The 22,420-nt window shown below is 39.8% G+C and overlaps 1 protein-coding gene across 2 annotated transcripts in view; it reads left to right on the top strand.

Moving 5' to 3' along the window:
- Positions 1 to 14,487: 14,487 nt before the first annotated feature.
- Positions 14,488 to 22,420, top strand: part of LOC105692604 — an 89,123-nt gene continuing 81,190 nt past the window's right edge. Inside the window, exon 1 of one of the 2 annotated variants that reach the window (XM_048654207.1) lies at positions 14,488 to 14,742. The gene's annotated coding sequence lies outside the window, so the exon portion shown is untranslated. The remainder of the gene's footprint in view (positions 14,743 to 22,420) is intronic. The other variant, XM_012411911.3, reaches the window with a different exon arrangement.

The raw sequence follows: 22,420 nt of genomic DNA, 5'->3' as shown, positions 1-22,420 counted from the left end.
ATAACATTTCAATTGAAACATGAACTATGGGAGCTGAAATGGCTGAAAAAATACGCAATCAACAATATTAGATGCACGCATGATTTCTGAAAAAAGAAATAACATGTCCATTAAAATATGCTACCTGAAAAATATTGCTCGAATGAACAGATTATTGCAACGACAAAGTTATCATAAAATTAAAACTGGAATAAGAAATGTTATTGGACAATGAAAAATATCAGCTGCATGATCAATATAATGTTTCTGAAAAGCAAAATAAAAAATGTCAATCTCAGAAATTATTGATTAAAATAATTGTAATTTCCGAAATTTAGACAGAGCATTATTCGGAATACGAACGTTGTAGTCGGAGAAGAAACTTTCTGATACCTGGAACAGAAATTGAATAAGTTACTCAAAGATTCATAGATCATATATGCAACACTTGAAAGAAGTAACTAGGGAACCAACTAATTTCCCATTTTTCACTCCCTCGATAAAAAGGCTTTTGATCAAAGTTTTGTTTTTCCATTGATTTGGCGAATAAAATGATTCGGGCGATTGATATTGCGAGCCAATATTAAATTTCTCAAAATTCCATAATACATGAAACTTGCTGAGTTCTGAAACACAAAACAAACTCTATTCATTAGTAGCCAGAGACAGCCTGTGAACAGAATTTGATTAGTGTCGGAACAAAAATGTGAAATCCAAAACTTGAAGTTGGATTCCTGAAATCAAAAAGCAGAATGCATTAGTATCGAAGCTAAGATGTAAAATCCAGAACCTTTAGGTGGATTCCTGAAATCAAAAAACAGAATGCATTAGTAGCCAGAGACAGCCTGTGAACAAAATTTGATTAGTATCGGAACAAAAATGTGAATTCCGGAGCTTTTAGTTGGATTCCTGAAATCAAAAAGCAGAATGCATTAGTATCGAAGCTAAGATGTGAAATCCAGGACCTTTGGGTGGATTCCTGAAATCAAAAAGCAGAATGCATTAGTAGCCAGAGACAGCCTGTGAACAAAGATTGATTAGTATCCAAACTGAGATGTAAAATCCAGAACTTTTAGTTGGATTCCTGAAATCAGAAAGCAGAACAAATTAGTAGCCAGGGATAGCCTACGGAAAAGATTGATTAGCATTGAAACTAAGAATTGAAAACTAGGACCTGTAAGAAATTTGATTAGCATTAAAACTAGAAATTAAAATCTAGGACCTGTAAAAAATTCGATTAGCGTTAAAACTAAGAATTAAAATCTAGGACCTGTAAAAAATTCGATTAGAGTTAAAACTAAGAATTAAAAACTAGGACCTGTGAAAAAAATCTGATTAGTATTGAAACTAATAATTAAGAACTAGGACCTGAAATTAGAAAATTTTGATTAGTATCTTAACAATGATCCCGTGGACGTCAAGCCCCAGGCACAAAAGGTGCGATAGAACTTGATTCCTTACAATTTTTCGATTTTTGGGTTTAAAACACGTAAAGCGTTACAATGCATATTTTAAGCGCCAAGTCCGCGCGCATACGAGCAGCAGCGACGGAACTTGGGTTTTTATTATACTTTAAAGTCCTGAAAGAAAATCTCTCAATACATGTTCCCATCACCAATATCAGTAAAGTTTTTAAAGCGCCTTGCAAGATGGCAAGTCACGCTAGTTTTATGTTTTAAAACATTTCTTAGGACCCCTAAGGACGGCACAAACAAAAATATAACAAACATAGATCACACGATTCCTTCTCCTCGCGCTTTACCCGCGCGAGCAGCGTCAGATTCGGAATATTTATGCTAATGGAAATCGAAGAATGCAATTTTTAATCGCATCCTTCTATTCCAATTAACATTGGGGGAGGAAGGGAGGAAGGTTTACAAATTTTTGGCGTGACGGTCGGCGATCCTCTTCGACGTGAAGTCTTCGAGCTCAACGTCCACCTCACTTCCATGCACCACGGCTGGTACGGAGAGCAAGGCGGACGCATTTTGCCCATTCCAAGTGACCGCAAATATTACAGGGAAGAAAGAAAACCTCAATCTAATTTAATTTATTTAGTTGGGAAGGAAAAGTGTCTATCAAATCTCAGCAAAGAGACCTGAAAGACCACATGAAAAGAATTATTTGAAAAATATGGAGTTAAATGTTACATAAAATTAATTAACGGAATTGGATAAACTCTACTCAATTGATCACTTGGAATTGCTGTGGAAAGAAAAGTTGCGCTTCCGATTTCTCGCGTACCCCATTCGCAAAAGCCCTCGCCCCACCCAACGGTTAAAACTATTATTCACATACACACTGCTTATAAATGCCCTCGCGATGCATGAATTTACCTATACCTGCCTTTCACCTATAATTATCCAAGAAATGATTTTACTGACGAAAACCCCAATTCATACTTGCGCCGGCGCACCGAGAATTTCGTCTCACTCACATCTCACATTCATTGCCGTGGTATCTCGTTCAAAAAACTTACTGTTGACCTGTTGTGTGTGTAGAAATATAAAGGCTGCCCATGCCCCGGCCGAAGCCGTGATTTATTTAAATTTTGAGAAAAGGTGTGTTTGTTATCTGGCCGAAATTTAAAAAACATCAATGATCTTTAAATGAATTTAGTAAATTTACTCTTGAGTAAATATCATCAGTAAGAAAATGAGATTAATTAATCTCATATAATATTCATTAAGCAAGAAAAAGTTAAGGGCTGAAAATTGTGTGTAAGGGAAGAAAATTCCTGAAATGATTAGACATCCTGTTATAGTTCTAGTGAATTTACTTATCGGTACCTAAAGACGGGTCCAAGTTTGATCAATATTGAGTTGAAAGAATTGAAATTTTAAACATGCAAATAGATAAAAAAATATAGAGATCAAATTCAAAATTGATTCAGCTGATGGCTGATCATTAAATTGAGACTAAATGAATTCTGACTTTTCGCGGAAGCTATCAAAGTCAATTCCTGACGTACCTGAAAAAGCTGAATCTATGGTAAAGACCATCATTCGCACGACAAAATTTTATTACCGATCAGTGATCGACGCAAACGAGATCGGTCACCGAAAATTATAGGAAATTTATAAAACGCGAGAGTCGATTGAACGACGGCCTTTACCGTTGCCTATGAGCTGCACACTCTTGCACTTAAATTTATCTAAGATGTGATTTATCTGAATAGTTCATATTCGATGAACTAATAGTTGACTGATTGCTCAAATAACTGATTGACTAATTAATGGACTGACTGACTGACTTAATCATTCATTGGTTTTTTGACTGATTAATTTCAAGGAAGAGTTTTATGTGTTTGACGCTAAAGGGTGCACGTGCGCTATGCTCAACAGCAACCAACCCTACAATTACCTGATCTAATAAAATTACAATTCAGGGTACCGCCACGCCATGTTATAAAAAGGGAACAGAGGAATGACACAATATAAAATACAACGACCCGATGCCAGCGTTCACCATCGCGTGAGCTGGCAAAGATGTCGAGGAACTTTAACTTCACTCACCATCGCTGCCGGTACCAAGACCGGACCCGAGCCGGTTCCCAGGTCTCGGGGGTCTTGGATTTTACCCGGATGTCTCTGCCTCCCTGATGGCTATAGCTGTGTAGTAGGTTGAAACGTTGTAGGTTGTACGTAGTAGGTTGAATGTAGAAGGTGTGATGCGATGAACAGTTGATGAGGTGCTCCCCCGAAGATTGGTCCTGTAAAAACGATGTGAAAAAAATTATTATTAATGATAAGCGAAAATTTATCAATTAAAAAAAATAATTTATTTAAAAAATTGTAATTACCAAAATTCTCCAGATGTTGCAAATGATAGCGGATGGTGAGCCGAAGAGTAGATTCATCCAGTTACAGATGTTTGGGTTACTGTAAATCGTAACATAACATGAATAAATAATGTGGTAGAAAATTAAATTGAGCAGAAAAATAAAGATCACAGTATAACTGCGATAGTATTCACGTTGAAATCGCACCCTGGCATTTTAAACGCGAGGCATACAACCGAAAAACAATGTCCGACCTCTACCGATGCTTTGAATACGCGGTCAAGTTCAAATACACAAACAGAAGCTACGGCGTCGCAATTAATAGAAGGTACGCCAGCTACTCACGTTTTAACAGGAAAGAATTTATACTTCGAATCGAAATATGAACGAGCCCTGATATTTGATTTGTTTAAACATTTGAAATATTTCAGGGGAGGGTAGCAAGTCGTAGCGTGTAAGCATGAAATGGTTACGGAGTTATAAAATGCGTTGTAGATGTTGGATAATGAGGAAGCAAAGGTTTCAATCGAAATAAATATTTAATCCGGATTAAATAATTTATAAGCCGTGATATTCGCTAGGGCAGCTCGAGAAAACAAAGGAGTTGTAGCATGTTGTAGCGATAACTCGAAGCATAGATGCCTGGTGGTCACAAAGTTCGAAATGCGTCGTAGAAGATTAAGAAAAACTAACTGCGATTGTAACTTACCATTGTTCGATGTAGAAAAGTCGATGATCCGATAAAAGTAGCAGCCAGATCTTTAAATGCGTTAGAAATGCGAACCGAATCAACTTCGAACCCCGGTGCAACAGCAACAGGTAGAAAATTGTTGAAAAAGTAACGCGTACGTGGTACACGTGCAGTTTGATGCAGTTTTAAAATGCTTTTAATTCGGTTTTACGAGATGTTATTCGTGTCGAGATCGAACAGGAGTATTAATTGAACTCCTTAGTAACTGAGATATTTGAAATTGCGTATTAATAATTTTATATGAAATTATAACGAGTTACACAAAAGTAGACCGAACTGATCAGAGTCGGATGAATGAATGATATAGGGCTGGCGAACGCCTAGTGTAGCGCAGCAAGCGCGTCGCGTCCCCCCTCCCCTCTCCTCCTCTATCGCTAGAGACGCTTCGGACGCTGTTTACTACTACTAATTCATTCGGTCATGTTTACTTGTGAGTCTCCTTGACTGTGTGTATCATATGAATAGGATATTCCAAATAGTGGAACAACTTGGAGACACTTAGAAATAATATTTCAATGATAAAATATTTAATTTTTATTGCTTGCATCCATTTTAAAGTTATGCACGACGACTTGTTCTTACCTAATGATTGTTGAGTGATTAATTAATTGCTTGATTACTCCAAATTATCGTTATTTGATTATATCACAAATTCTACGAAATAGTATGGGATCAGAAGGGATTATGGGATGAGGTGTGATGGGGATTATAGCGGTTAGCTGAGCTGTATTAGGTATTTAATTTATCAGTCGAATTTTCAGAGATATTATAAGCATTGATTACTATAGTAGATCCATGTGCATATTAATTTTTTACGTTGTGTGGAAAGTGAAAGAAACCTTGCCATTAATTGCCCGAATTGAAATATTAGGTACTTGTGAAAATTGTAATTTGTACTGCTAATGTAATAAAATATAAATATCGTATTGGGTTTTTGATCCATCTTGAAGGCTGTTTCAACGATAGCGATTTTGAGTGAATTTTATTAATTCTCCAGCTGAATTTATAGACGCATCGTTGTTTCAATTATCGAAAAGAATTCAGGCATCATTTCAGTCCTGAGCAATAGCAGTGTGATGAGCTGTGTTGTAAGTTCTTACGATATTCTACAGCCCAAGAATAAGGTATACCCTGCGAATAAATATTGCGGGTCAGATTATTCTCGCTTCGAGAAACATCCAAATTCGGAACGTTGTATCCGCTTGAAAAATTGAGATAGAGAGTTTAAAAAAAGCATTTTGGAGCTTGGAGCTTTATCTTTGAGATACTTCTAGCAAATTCGAATTGCGTTGTTTTGTTCACTAGTCATACTCTTCTGATTCAGCTCATGTCAAAACCGTAAAGCAAACTTTTGACTTTGAAAAGGTGCAATGGGTGTCTCAGTCGTTAGATTCAGATTTTTTTTTCATGTCATTTTAAAGAGTAAGGTGTGTCCTTCGGAACACGGTTGTTAAATTTTTTGAACGATTTTTTTCGCATTAGTTATGCGACTCTGAACCAATTATTTTCCATGAATCTTTGATCGAATACCCTGACCGACCCAGTTATCGTAGCGAGGGGAAGTTTGGGGCTCAAAACTTTGACTTCACGAAACCCTATTGTAGTATTCTTTCATTTCAATTTTTGGAGCTCGGTTTTTCCCTTACCTCTCAAGGAGCCTTTTCGCATCTCGATATGCAAAATTGAACTTTGACCCCTTGTAGGTCGCGTGAAGACGTCGGAACAAATGGCCAGTGACGCCAAGATGAAGTTCAGCATTTCTTTGGCATACTAAAAATCATAGCATTTGTTGACGTATTCGAAAAATTGAATATTGACCTCTCAGTTAATCAACATGCCAATCGAATTTAGATTCACGACACTCATCTAGTTTTATCTCGTATTTCGAGTTTCGATTGGTCATCAACTTATCAGAATAGGAGCTCGCTGATGGATTTTTAAATCCGTTGGATCCTCATGTGGAGGGTCCAGGTCAGTGTGGACGGTGTAGCCCTCAAGTGGCTACGAGATGAATGATCTTCGCCGCAAACTATCCCGCGAGATCCACGTACAAGATATTTGAACGTTTGAATATCATTCTTTTCCTATGAAATACGACACAGGTGTGAAATGATTCATAGAGTTATTCAAGCTACTGTGGTTCAGCTGCAATGCGCATCACAGTTCTCGAAATCCATAATTTAGCCTCGTTTCAACCGTTAATTGAATTCAGAATGTCGACTGATTTTCGCGGTCAATCCTCTGATTCATCCACTGTGATATCTCCGTTATTTCCGAACTACGGGAAAAATTCGATTCAGCGATTTGCGGAATGACTATATAACTTTCGCGCGATTCCCAGCAAATCGACGATTCCTGAAAATATCCCGCGTTTATAAAATGTCAAATTCTCTCATACCTCGTATCTCGCAAGTATCCACTGCACCTTACGGTAAATGTTACAGCGCAGCATCGGTCCTTGGGAGTTTCTATTCCCGAGGCTCATAGCCTCCGGCTATTTCGCGCGAATTAACCCCTCGGTCAAAGGTCGCTCAGATTTCCCAACTACAAGTAAACGATCCACACAACACACATACGCAGAAATGCCCAGCCCACGTTACTCCCGAGATCGTCTTCAATACCATCGGAACGGAACGCTGTGGACTGCATCGGTACGAGACAGGTTCAAGTAAGATAACGCGAATACAATGTACAGCTTAATCTAGTTTAAGTCCTACGAGAGCGACTTGTACATACGTCGGGATAGTCGAGGATCGCCTATGCATGGGAACAGCTGAAATCCAAGGCTGATTAATGACGACTTGACATGCGCGGTTTCTGGTACGGGCTCTACGGTTTGTTCGTTCTACAGTCGTATAAGATGTACCAGTCCCAAGTCCTCGACGTCGCAATGCAGGGGATATATATATATATATATATATACCTGCATGTCCTGGAGCCTTTTGCGCTGGCACTTACTTGAACCTTTTAAGTCTTAACGGTAAATACGACTCCCACAGCAAACACATTACTCGGATCATGAGCCGACTCTTCTCCAACGTCTGCCCCGGCGACAGACAAGGGTTACAAAATGAGATGAGGGTGCGTTCGTACCGCTATCTTATAGTCAGGTGTCCATAACTTCTAAAAGTATTCTTGAACCGACGGCTTCACCTTCCGTAACGTCGACCGATTAACATTCTCTTGGTTTTATGAACTTTATAGAAGACTCACTCAACAGGGGCCCTCGGAAGCTCGGATCTACATTATTACATATTGGCTGCCCTTCGGTAAATTGCTTTGGACAAAACGCTTCACTTAAAAGTTATAGCTAATACTCATCGACTATTGATTTACGCTACGGGCGTTCATAGTGCTAATTCAAAACCCTTATCAAAACTGGACGGTTTTGTTGCCGCTACTTTTGACACTTTCATTTTATCCAAGCTCGTAAACATGCCGTTATATCCTCGCGTCTATTATATATATCACGTCTAGACATTTTGAGAAAGATATTTCCGAACAGAAAGAATTGTTCGACGTCGGTGCCAGACCTCGACCGTACGAAAGCCGCAGAAGATTTTTTTTAACGAGGAAGTGAAGCACCGTCGTGCGAGCATCGGCATTGACTCGATTGCTCGGCATTCATATGTACACAAAATATGGTCATGATAATGCAGACATTACGCGCACATGGTGAAAGGATGAATTACTCCGGTCGGTGTATTATAATTTTTATTGACTGCGTCGTGTGCAACAGAAAAATTGCGCACAAAAAGTAAGCTTATGCCACCTGATTTGCTATACCCCCCATTTCCCAGCGAACGTCTGCCTTAGGTTCGTAATCTCCATTGTGAATATTTATAAGAAACTGAATCGTGATTATCGCGATGGCACTGTGGAAGCTTATCACCGGTACTCGGATAGTCCAGATAGCTTTATTATCCTTCTAAACAAGCCAACAATGGTTTATAGTCACTGCCGGTTCAATAGCATAAATGAATAATTCCAAGACTTCGAAATGTGCCCCGAGCGTTACCTCCGTGAATTTACGGGGCACGCTGTTCCAGTCGTTATTTCAGGGTTTCGAAGAATGTCTGCGACCATTTTTTCCAATCCGTGATAGTTTCTAAATTTCGTACAAACGTCAGGATCGTGGGACACCTATTTTTAGAAAAGCTCTTAAATCGACATCGGTTTGAGGATAAAAAAAAAAAAATTCACAGCCGGCTCTCAAGAATTGTTAGAATTGCAAAAATTTCACCCATATTTCCTTCATACGGCAACACATTAATTAGCGTTGGAATGTGAGTTCTAAAATGATAAAACAATCAAAAACTGTGTTGTGGATTAATTTGATCAGCGTCAAATTGCAGACTGAATGTTATAATTACGCCGTCAAGTAGGTCGTCAAAAGTAATTAAAATATACAAACAATCCGGGAACGCTCGAGGAGGAGCGGAATTGCGGATGATCAGCAATTATAACTCGTCCGACGGTTTCGTATTGCTCATAATTGCACAGTGTAGCGACATTTATGCAGAGTTGCTACATCGAATCGCGGACAGTTTAATCAGATTTAATCCACCCACATGTACGTACGCGTATAAGTGTGTATAATCGGTGTTCCGTCTGCCGAGTGCTTTGCAAATATCAACGTCTGCATATCCCAGCCGAGTCTCGATCTTTGAAATTATTTCATCGCGTTCGAATACTTGTAATAATTGAATTCGTTCCGTACGCGATATTAGTCATTTTTAATTATTTAATCGAAGCCATCAATTATCGGCGTGTATATGTTTTGGGACGTATTTCAAATAGCGTGCCCTTGCATCTTCCTGCAGGTTGAATATAATTCTTTAATTACCGGTGAAAAACACAATAATCGTTTTACCCAAAAGGAACTACGGATCCTATATATTGATTCCGTATAACAGTATACACATTGCGAGCGGAGGTTGGGTTACACGGCGTTTTTTAAATTTTGATTGATGACACCGTTGATTAACAGCGATATATTATTATATATATAACCCGTAAATTCACTACCTCGGATAACTCTTCGCCGGTCATTGGTCAAGGTGTTTTTCCTCACTTAACGAGGGAGTCGTCCAGGTATGGGATTCAATAATAATGATAATCACTATAGCTAAACGGTTCCTAGTTTCACAATGTTTATGCTATCCGAGTTCTCATTATAAGTTCGGTTAATAACACTATTAACTCATCTACACTACGTTGCCGTTTATTCCCGGTCAAGGGAATCGATGATGCGATCATCTCACGGTGCGTAATGTAACAATCACTCGATAACCTCATCTACTCACCTTTCTTTTCGTTTCTTCCGGTATCGAGCATCTCAAAAATTGTACATGGATTTCTGCAGAAATAACGAGACTGTTTTTTTTTTTTTTTTTCTAAATCACGCACGACGGCGGCTCGCAATTTCGATTCTCGGAGACCTTCGCTTTTGAAAAAATCGAAAGTAGGTAGCGAATCGTTGCCGCAAAGTATGTCGAATAGAGAGAATAATAGAGACGATGAAAAATGAGAGATAAAGAAAAAAAAAAAAAAAAACAACAAATTGGATATGATACAGTTGATCGTGACGAATTGCGACAAACAATAGGAACGATCTGCGATTTCTTGATGGGTGGTACGCGGTCTGTTCGAACGCGTCCTTCGCGAAGTCTTCTAGATTCAAACCACTGCCGTGTTTTTGCTTGAATTTCTTCAACGATACATTCGTACGTGCGTGAGTCTATACGTAATCGTATGGTGTACGGTGTACGTACATGGGCCTATGTACGAATATGGAAATGAGTTGATATATAAAATTTTTATTGACGGTCATCGAACGAACGCGAGGCGTCAATCAATTCGTTTATACAGTTTGGCCTTAAGACCGTATCGGGTGATATATATATATATATATATAGATATAGATATATGTGCGCCGCGGTATCGGGTCTACCAGCTCTACAGCATATTTTATATTAATCATTATCTAACGATGGACGCTGCCCACTTCCGGAGCCGTGACTTTTGCTCATACTCTGTAATTACTAATTACTGATCCTATACCAGCAATTCACCGTCCTCGACGCGGATGTACTCTTAAGACGGAAGATCCATCCGTGCTTGTTCGAGATGACGGCATCGTCTTCTTCTACCTTCTTCTTCTTCTTACTTCTTCTTCTTCTTACTTCTCATCGCTGCCTTTTTCCCACCGTCAAGTCGCGCTGGTACTTACGACCATCCTACCCCGGTCAACTAGGGTCTTAATTCCACCGTCTACTGCGACCTATGAACGTCTTTATTTTAACTCATTTTTTTACTTTCGTCATTTTCTTCCAATTCTTCTTTTTTACTTCGTTTCATTTTTTTCCTACCTCAATCATACCTACCTCGCCTGACCGTATAACGTCATCGCAACTTCGCTCTTGGATCGGTTATCACAAGGGGGCATGGAAACCGTTTTTTGAACACCGAAAAATCGTTTCTCGTTCTCATTTAAATCAGAAATGTTGAATTAGAATTCCGGTTAACCGATGACTTATCATCATAGACACGTATTTAGTTTAATTTCTATTTTTTCACAAGCATAAAACTTAGATCATAATTACTGCGATTTGAGCTACCGCCGAGTTCGAATAGGTGTACGGACAGGTAATGCGGCATAGCCCCGATAAATCAACGAACGAAAGGACATAGATATCCATTCCCCTGCAGGATCCTTGAAGTGCATACGTAACGCTCGTACGCATACATATCCACGATATACATATATGTATATCCGCATTACTTACCAGATACGATGATATATACCCGTATAATACACGCAAGACGGATGATTTCGATTTCTTTAAATTGTTTCCTATCATCATGGATATTTTTGTAGCCATTACATCATTTCGACGTGAATCTTTGTACAGGACCGTTAAAAACTCGACCGTAGGTACCGACGCCAGATCTTATCGTACGATAAAACTCGACGTTATTCTTCGAGATTTGAGACGAGACGATTTTAAACCATGATCTCAACGAAACGCGCCGATCGTTCTTGCGCGGTTAACAGTACATAGCGTAGACGCGAATACGAATTCGCATATAACTAAGACGGTACGATATCGCCGGTTGAAGGATTATCGCGGATACCGATCGTTAGAATTCTCGTTGGGATTAAAGCGAACCCAGAAGCTATTCAGGAATTCCGGAAATCAAGCGGCATCAGCGGCGCATAATGTACGATTCCTCGTGGCGTTCCTCACCGTCTTCGACGCGCGTCGCATGCACCGGTCGCACGTTATACAAACGATTTTTTACACCTTCCGATCGGGCGGGCGCGTGCGGCTCGCGGTGCCTTGGTATTTTTTAAAAATTCATCAACGAGAAAGAACTAATATGAGGATATCAAGAGAGCTGGATAAAGTATTACGGCGAGTTCTAACAGCACCTTGACGCGAGATTGCGGCGGCGGCGGCGGCGCTGCGGCACCCTCGTAAGTAACGTGATGGCATCCGCTTTCCATGCAGACAGCAGCCATGCGTCGGACAAACACCTTTGCTTCGGGCTGGCCCCAAGGGTCAGCGGCAGCATAATTTTTCACCACGGTTTCAGATAAATTATGCATGAATTGTGGCCATAACGTAGTTAAATGCAATACGTAAAGAGGGACTCGTCCTCGAGCGAACTGCCCCATTGGCTTTAGCTGCCGCTGCTGCGGCAGCTTCTTCTTCTTCTTCTTATTTTACTTTTTACTTGTCATTTTTCTTACACGAGCAACAGCAACGGTAGAGTTTATCCCTACGATTTTGTCGTACACATCCACTAGCCGGTACGCGTTGATAAATTCTTTCCTATGCAAATGAATATTTTTCACACTTACGGGTTTATAACTTTGTGTAATAACGGAACAGCTTCTTTCCCTGTGTGGAGGTGTATTCCGCGCAATAAGATATTAACTGACAAGTTTTCCCCCAACGTCTATATTTTATTTACAACGCCGTAGGAATCTGGAAAACGATAATTACGCCGACGATCGTCATTGACGATCGCGTTCGTTCGATAATTAATTAAACCTTTTTTTACGCCTGTAAATCTCCCGTCGATAATTCTAAATTCTTCCTATATCCCTATCGGTTGCCGGGTTGTTGGACGGGGACGCTCCGTAAATACGGAGTACCGGCACAGTGTGATTATTTGTTTCCTTATATCGCTCTATAACTCCATCCTAGACAAACGATCTGTTAGATAGTTTAACGCGGGGGAATCTCGGTGTACGTTGGGTCGCTACGTTGCGGTGGTAATTCGATACGCGCAGAGAGACAAACGTCCGATCTGTACCGCAATAAAACCGAACAAACGACAAAGGTCGATCGTCGTGTATGTTGCGGAACAAACCAGAGAAGAAAGAAAAAAAAAAATCCAAAAAACATAGAGGGGCGTTGAGCAAATACACCGATATAAACGTCGCCCCAAATTGAGGGCTGCGGTGACATCTTCTTCGGGAGTATGAGATATCGACGGGGGGGATGAAAAAAATTTCTTCTCATCCTTACGCCTCGGCGTAACGTACGTACGTACATACGTCTACATCGCTAGGGTCAGAACCATTTCCATAATTACACAGCGCGATATGCAGACAACGAGGAAGGGAAACGATCACCGCACGGAAAGATCCTCTTACAGAAATTTTTATCCTGCCCATTTCAACTGAAGATAAGACGTTACGCGCGATATTTGTAAAATTGCCGTACCTGTAGAACAATCTTTATATACCGTTCGTGGAAAATCACGCTTCGTTCGGGTGTACAGCTATCACGGAGTCACGGTTTTACGGAGTTGTACAGGTACGTATAAGCCGCGGTATACGTAAGTAGGTACGGTATGCGATATTATGCAAAAGTTAGATCACGCGAAGTTCTGCTCTCACTCTTATAGTGACGACGATATAAATATATAATAAAAATAAATCATTGTTCTTTTGATCGACTTGTATGTTTATCCTCGGGCGACGTTTCCTACGGTATACGTATACACATTGCAATAATTTATAACTTAACGACGTCGCCAATGTTCACCGCGCGGTTTTCTACCCATACGTAAGATTGCATTTCTAGAAATTTTTGATAGCGAAAAAATATCAACGAACATCCGGGCGATAAATCTCGTATCGTTGACAAATTTGTTTTCTTTTTGTTTCGTGGGTTTGTTTTTTTTTTTTTTTTTTTTTTTCTTTTTATTCGCACGACGAATCGTCGCGTTATTTATTATACCTGGTGGCCGTTCGTTCGACGTCGTTAATACAAGACGCGTGGTATTTCACAAGCTTACGCCGTAGTATATAAATCTAGTTCATTTCGGTCACGAAAATTTCCAAACAATGATTCGCGATCGGTCGATTTCGGCAATGTATATTATCACCTTTTTGTTAACGAAACGACGTGTATCGCGTTGATCTGGTCGTAAATTCATTTGTCAATAGCTAATTGCGCCGCGTTATTACGCCCCGATTTCCAAACCGTTCGTTAGCTCTGCGAGTTTAATTTGGACGGGTTCAAAGTTCATCAAATTTCTCTATTTTTACGCGCCGGACATTCCGTAGTGGGGAAACGAAATAACGATCGCCGTACGTTTCGCATTTGGAAAAAATCGACTCCCGATCCCTATACGGCGAATAATATGGCTCCGGATCGATTCACCGTGGTTATTATATACCCGCTTAAACCGAACAGATCAATCCGTTTGTTTGTTATTACTTATTAATAACGAAGCGTATCGAATGTCTTTTATAGTTTGATATTGGAAATGCGTAGGCGCGTGTAATACGATGTACCGAGTGTCTGCAAAGTACCCCCATGCACCTCGGGAGTCGTTACATGGGGTCGTATTCGTACGAATAAACCCGGAGATACCCGACTCCCAGGCGATGTCCGGCGTCGCGGCGTCGCCGTCGGGTTGTCGCGGACGCGTAGTGGTATCGCGTACCCTACCTCGACTTCTTAGTTCTTCGCTCACTGTGGACCGTGGAGTCAGTGTCGCGTCAGTCTTCGGTAGACTTGGTCAGTGATCTCAGTCAGAGCAGGGCCAGACAACCTGATATACCATATAATATTTCTTCGATTATAAATTAATAATTGTTCAACAATTAAACGCAGTGTCCAAGTGAGTTAAAAGTGATTCATTTGTCTTTCATTAATTGGGTTCAACTTGATTTACCTGGATTTGGATAATAACGCCTTCGGTGCAGGTGAGTTAAATACCCCTGACGTTCATTTTGAATTCAAATTCTTCTGTCGTTCTTTTCGGAAAATTTTGAATCATCGATTCAATCGATTCCGGTTATCATTTTACTGTTCAAATTTACACGAAATTTTCATTTTGAATTTTGAAAATTTCGTTCAAAAAACTTTTTGAAATCGAAAGTCTTGCGAAAATTTTCGCTCCCTGTTTCACTCAATTATCTCTCCATTTTCGATCAATTGATTCGAAAAATTTTTGAATCGGACAAAAGCGATCGATCCGGTATCGTAACTCAAGTTACCGATCTCTGCCGATTTCTCGATGAAAATTCTTCGTACCTGTTGCTCCGTACGAATGACGAAAAAAAAAATTCTCTTACGATTCCGGGCGATACGGTGCGGAGAATTTAAAGAGCTCAAATCTGTGGGTTGAATGGCACAATGAACGATATCGATAAGGATCTTAGCGCGATAAAAAAAGGGGCAGTGCAGATAGTCGACGACGTGATTCTGATTCAGCAATACCGAGAGAGAGAGAGAGAGACGAATCTCGTGTAAAATATAATCTGAGTCATGGGTGAGTTTATAGCTTTGTCAGAATCAAATGAAAAAGCTCTTTTATCACTGGAGATGGTAATCAGTCGGTACACAGCGCGTTCGACTCGTAACACCGTACGTGTTAGAAAGGAACGAGATGTAAATTGTAAATCATGTTAGAAGTTTAAAGAGTTGATGGCCATTTATGTTGGAGAAATGCAACCATTAAGACGTTAGGATTATCTTACGCTCATGTGGGCTCATATTTTACCCCGTTTGTTCGCCAAACGGGCTCGATTTCTCTTACCTTAAAGTTTCCATCCATCCATCCATCCATCCCGCACCGCGACCACCGTATCGTCATCGCCACGGTAGCAACGAAACTCACTTAGATTACGGGAATTTCATTTCTCCGGCGGTACTTACTCACTTAGCTCAATAAAAATGAAATTCATCGATTTATCGCATGACGGCTCGTTAGACGGATTAGTTTTGAGCTGAAAAGTGTGCCGCCGCTTTCGAACGCGCAGTTACATACCTAACGTAGGTAAAGTTACCTCGTTGCAGCGGCAGTTAAACGGGCCATTGTATATGGGACCGGTATCATTTTTACTAAAAAAAAAAATAACTACGTATAGATATACGGACGCGCGTATATCGCGACATGCTCCAAAACTTATATTTGCCCGGCAATATCAATTTACTTACGCCAAGAAATAACGCGTCGTCGGCAATTCGATAGCCGCACCTGAGGCGGAGAAAGAAAATCTAAAAGCAGCTCGAACTATTTCGTCAAATTTACCCGTGCGAACCATTATCGCTTCTTTTTCAAAATTTACTCGAACGAAAGGAAATGAACGGAAGGTATAAAAGAGTTCACTTCTCTCACCTTGTACATATACATATACATTTCCGGTCTTTTAAATCTCATACGGTCATGTGTGGGATAGAAACGATTATTTGATCGTTATCGGTTGAGCGATCAATCATTATTTGAAGTGCGGGTAGGGTCTGGATGCGTGCTTGATTTGATGCGATGGAATTGTATATTTGATGGAATCCGTCCGCCTTCGAGAAACCACTTTTCAACTGATTATTGTTCATCCTCAGTTTTCGTGCAGACCGGGGTCTCGATAATTGCTTCGATTCCACACGCTGATCTACAAGATTTCGGAGCAGCGAGGTATCGTTTCATCGATGCTGATGAATCGATGTGCAATTAACTGAAATTGAATCGTCATCTTCGCGAGTCGTTAATTCATTATTTCGAAATTTTTTTCTACTCTCAAACTCCGGATTATTATAATAGAGACGCTCGTATGTCGGTGAAAAAGAAGAATAATGCACCGTCACCGCAGATTTCATATATGAGTTTATATAGAAACTCGTATCCGGTCAATTATTTATTGAACTTGGCATATTTTCTTCAATGCCTGTTGTGCACACGAGTGTCAACTTTCTCGTTTATACGGTCAAAACCATATAAAGTTTATTCTGTCAGCGGTGGGTTACAATTAATTTTTTTTAATTACCTTTTCTCATCTTTCACACAATCTACACCGTGTCAACGATACACCGCGTTATAATAATTTCTTTTGTCGATTTTATAATTACATTTAACTGCATCCATCAACCAGCCATAACGATTCCTCTGGATTGCCGTTGCCGTTCAATTATTTTCATCCACTTAACGCGTCGACGACAAAAGTGCACGTTCATTTAGGGGAAACGAATAAAAAAACAAAAAAAAAAAACGAAGAAACATAATGTAAAGCAGATTCACTAATTGTAAGTTATCGTTCGTGCGATCATATTGAACGACACAACGATCATCCTCTAGTTAGCAGGTAAATCGATACCGGGCGGGATAATTGGGTAGGTAATCGTAAATTTTCAAAGATTCTTCAGTTTTCTAGGTCGCATTCCCATCGAGTTATCTCGTAACAGCTAGCGAGACTTTGGCGTTATTACGTTATACTTTCCCTCTTGGGATGCTGCCGGCGTGTTCGCTCCACCGAGCGTTTTAGACGGCGGCGGCGGCGGCGGCGAAGAATAAAAAGAAGAAGAAGCGCGTCTTGCGGAATTGAAGAATTTACAACAGCGTTTACCTGCGGACGTACCTGGTGCCGGTTGTAGGCGTGTTCGCCATCGACGTCGCCACAGCCATTTTGTACGTGTGTAGGTACCCTGAAAAGTTTCGGAGTCGTTGGAGTGTGACTCGTCCGCGTCCTGACACTTCATCACCGCTCCACGCTAGGTTAAATCTCGCCGATATATAGGCAAGATCGGAAAAAAAAAAAAAAACATCCGAAAAAGAAGAAGACACCGATGATCTCCTTTGTTGAATGATCTCCCATTTTTCTCCGATCATTCCGCCCACCGTGGCGCTGCAGCTAGACGACAATTATATTCGTGGTCCACGTCGATAATGATGAGGAATTTTTTTCATTCCTCATCTCCACCGTCTTGCAGATCTCGTGGCTGTTCGGCCAATTACTAATTTTACTCCGAATTACGGGTGCAAAAGCTATAACCTGCATCATTTTTTGATCACCGTCGTGCGTATATTTCCGCATCTCCGATTAATTTTAATTCGGTTGATGCACTCGGTTACGGTTATTTATTTATTTGAATTTTGCTTTCATTTATTTCATCTCATCGTCCGATCTCGAGGTGAAGCATCTCGTTATCCATCGTCGAGTATGCGGACAAAAATTCGGAGTTCGTTAAAATAATTCGCAGCGAGTCGAGGTTTAAATGGGAAAAAAAAAATAATTTCGGAGATGAGAATCTTGTGATTAATTTTTAGCCGCAGATTCCACCCTTGTACCGCATACTCGAGTGAGGATGAAACTGTGTGGAAAAGTCGATGATCAAATTTTAATTAAACCTTTGTATTTTCGAGCGAAGAATAACATGCTCCGAAAATTTCGTACGTGGATTAAATTGATTAATAACGACCGTCCGATGACTCAACTATTATGTGTTCATAATGTCGAACACGGTGATTATGTTAATGATATGATAATAATGCCAGAACGTATTAACCGGCGTGTTTGTTCTTCGATCGTGTACTTTCAATTGCTATATTAATTAATTATTACGCGCTCCCGCGTACAGAGAGAAAATTGACAAAATAAAGTTGACCCGCAGTTCGTTAACCCGTCGAAATTAAGCGTGTATGTATTATAAAGTTTTACGTGTACGCGTCACGGTTCGCACGTGGAGAAGCTGGACTTGAAATTTTTTCCTGAATTCAGAACGAAGAACTCTGAAAGAAAACTTAAATATTTTTACACACGTGTTACGGGCACTCATTGCATCTGTTGCACGTTATTGCTGCACCGGCTCATTACGTAAGACATGCGTCTATGCCGTTCTAGATTTAAAATAGAAAATGAAACGTAAATTTGTGTAGCCGAAGCTAATCTGAACTCTCCCGCTGGTGCAGCTGCGGTATCGCCGCTGCAGCTGATATATATTTTACTGAGGTAATGAGATAAAAAAAACACTCGCTATACCTTAGCCTTTTTCTACTTCTACGATACATAATACATCATGTGGAGCTAGAAAAACTCACCCTAGATAACCCGAGTTGAGCTAGATTCTCCGTAGAAATTCTAAGGTAGAAAATTTCCATCCTCAATGATTTTTCACAATGCGTTTGAACCCGGAGTGATGTACGTGGATGTTGAATGCGTGTATGTACAGTGTAACTACAGCTGTTATTACGCTATCGTTAGAACCTATGGAAGTAGTTTCGCTGAGTTTTTTTCTTTCTTCCTTACCTCTTTTTTTTTTTCTCGTTTTCGCAGTTTTTAATCACATCCAGCCAGATGTTTCAGCGAATTTAAGTAAGCACTTGCCATTTCAAAGTGAGAACAATTACCGAGATTACACATGTATATAATCGCGCGCGAGCATAGGTATGTTATAACGTAGGTACATATTGTTTGTAGCCTGCACTATTTAGTACGCTGGATTATGAGGATATAATTTTGCACCCATTAGCCGTTTGTAGGGTGCACTGAAATGCTCTTTTTACGTGTTTTGTGGTATTTTATGAAATATTCTTAGGTCTTCAGGTCTCTGTAAGGTCTCTGTAAAGTGAACGTTGACTAGATGAAGCTACGATTTGGATTTATCGAAATATCTCAATCTTTCTGCTCCGAAAAACGAAAAATCAACAATAACTCGATCAAGTTTATATACAATGGATCCATTTTTTGGCGGATTTGGAATCCTGGGATTGAAATGGATACCCCTTGGAAACGAAATTTTTTGAAACATCAATTTTTTACCACAAAATCGAGAAAAAACCAAAAGACACCTCTTTGAATTTCTTCGATTATTAGGCCAAAAATGGAGTATTTTCAAAATCGATCGTATAACGCTTCTCCAATGTATTTTGATCTCAGTAATACGAATACGTCAAAGAAATCAAGCGTCAATTTCAACCTATGGAAAATGTGTGGATTCTTTCTTTCCAAAATGTGAAAACTTTGCTATAACTGGATCATCTCCATGGATAGAACAGTTTAGCTCACGGATTCGGGAAATTTTCAAAACCTTCGGCAAAAAACTTGTCAGATAATTGAGAAATTGGAAATAATTGCAACTTGAGTTACAATACTATTCAACGGAGTGCATCCAAAGCAAGTGTAATGTATAATTTACATGAAACCCTCAAAGCGACAGTTCGTATCCTGTAACCTGTCTTCTACCATTGACATTTACAAGGAATTTTTCGAAACCACTGATATCTCCGTGGGGCTGCACGTCGTCTTTACACATGTATATCCGTGTAAACGTCTCAACACTCGGCAAAAGAAAAAATTGAAATAGTTACAACTATTTTTTTAATCTCTTTATTTTTCAACAGCGACGAGCGACGAAATCAAATGTTCGTTTGTACAGATATCCGTAACGACAAAAATTCACATCTACGAATCGGTAATGAAAAATTTAAATTTCGTACAAGTGCAGAATTTCTCTTGTACACACCTCGCGATCGATTGAAAATATGCACGTCGATGCTTCTACAATAACTTGTATCTTCTCACTTTCTTTTTTTCGTTTTTTTCTTCCGTGTACGTGCAGATTTATAAAATGCGATGTGTCCGTACGCTGTAGCGGTTCAAACCACACGGTATTAGCAAGTTAAAAAGAAGAAAAAAGAAAAAAGTAAGGAATAAAAAAGATTCGCGTTAACGTACATAATCGACCGTTGGAGCCAACGTATACCGAAATGATCGTTGATTACCCATACACAATATACGATGCAAATTCGTAATCTTTGATTCAGGAATTTGTAGGCGGATTATAACATAATACGAAAGCAAGAGTATTTTTTTTCGCCCGTTTTATCGAATTAGCATAGGAATGAAATAGCGACGTTGATCAGCGAATCTCGAAGAGATTATTCATATGTCAAATGCATGGCATCGTATCATCGATCTGTACGATCACGAGAGGGAGGTAGGTATTTCTGTACATCGATTCATGAATAACGATTGTCCTCCGTGTTGGGAATATATAAATTATCATTCTTTTTTTTTTATTTCTCTCTTTTTTTCAACATGTCCCGTGCAAAATCGCAAAAGCTTCTCCCGTGACCTCGTAACGCCGTTGAATGTACGTCTCGTCGTCGCGGCCGTTACATTTTTGTCGTTTGAAATTTTTCGAAGTCGTTGCGCAATTTTTCAACCACATATAGCCACCCGTTTACGGGTCGATACGACATACTTTCACGTACCCACCTCGAATATGATAAAATATACGAAACGTACGTGAAATTCAACGTAATCGAGGAGATTCTTTTCACGGGGTATACACGCTGCAATTTTACACATTTCGTCGGTATTTCAGACTCCTACCTAATCCGTGCGGGTGAACAAAATTATGCAACCCCTGATCGTGCGGAGCGCTTATATTCGTGATCGAATATCGTGTTCGTGTTCATCGAATTCGAACGGATGATCTAAAATAGATCCGTTTTCAAACGATCGGATCGCAAGAAAAATTGAATTTATATGAAATGTTCGCTTCGCGGAGGTATAGGTACGTCGTAAAAGATGAAGGCAAAAAAAGGATGAAACGAAATTGCTAATTATTGAATATTTTGATGGCCGGTGAGAATCCGCTTTGCGAGGTCGCGCGGGGAATTATATCGATGACGAACCGAGGATCATAGGCGGTAAGCTGATCCTGACGTGGTGAAGTTACCAAACGACGTTGAGAGGAACTCGAGGGTACGTAAAGGAGGAGGAGATCGTTGAAATCCGTTCGCTGTGTTACAAAAAAAGCACCGAGTAATCTCGCTTCCTTGGTTTTTATTGGATCATTTTTTAGCGTTTTTCAACACTTCGTTTATTTTTCCGATTTTTAACTCTTCATCTGCCCATGGTGACGGCGGGCAGCGTCGACCGCTGTGTACAACGTCGTGACGAATTCAAGGCTACTTTTGACAATGTCAGCCTGTTAGTATATCTCTAACTACATTATTATTTGCTCTTTTCGAATTTTTTTTTTTTTTCTCACCTCCCCACCTCTGCGGAAAATTAAATTCTCACAAACCGAATTGTGAGGTAGTTTCGCACCTATATATATAGGCGTCATGCAGACGCCGATGTAGTTTCTTCGTAACTCCAATTTTCACCTCCTCGATCCGAAAAGTCAATAAGATTATTCAGCATGGAATGAAAAGTCAAAAAAAAAAAAAAATGGAATCGAATTTTTTTTCCTCTCCTCATTGTAGATGTCGGTAAAATTGACGTTGCTCATTAGCTGCGATTACGCGACAGATAATTAGCGGAGTCACACACTGTACATCCCATATCCCGTTTTGTACATAACTCAAAGTTAACTAGCGCACGCACAGTAGCTGGTTTACCATAAACTATTTATTCCGTGTTCACTGTCGAGGCTGTGCGGTGCACTTTATCAGGAGGCATCGAAGTTTCTGGTGAAAATTTATGCCTCCTATACACGTGTAGGGTATGTCACCGATAATATTATAAATCGCGTAGGTATGCGATGATGTATATTCGCGAATCGTATTATGTGTAAAATTATTTATATATATATATACATATAATATTTATTTATTAAAAAGAGCATTCGATTCAACGTCGTATAGATTAACGCTCC

This window comes from Athalia rosae, chromosome 4, assembly GCF_917208135.1.
Source record: "Athalia rosae chromosome 4, iyAthRosa1.1, whole genome shotgun sequence".
Taxonomy (NCBI): domain Eukaryota; kingdom Metazoa; phylum Arthropoda; class Insecta; order Hymenoptera; family Athaliidae; genus Athalia; species Athalia rosae.
The sequence above is the reverse complement of the archived record's forward strand: the minus strand, read 5'-3'. Positions and strand labels throughout refer to the sequence as shown.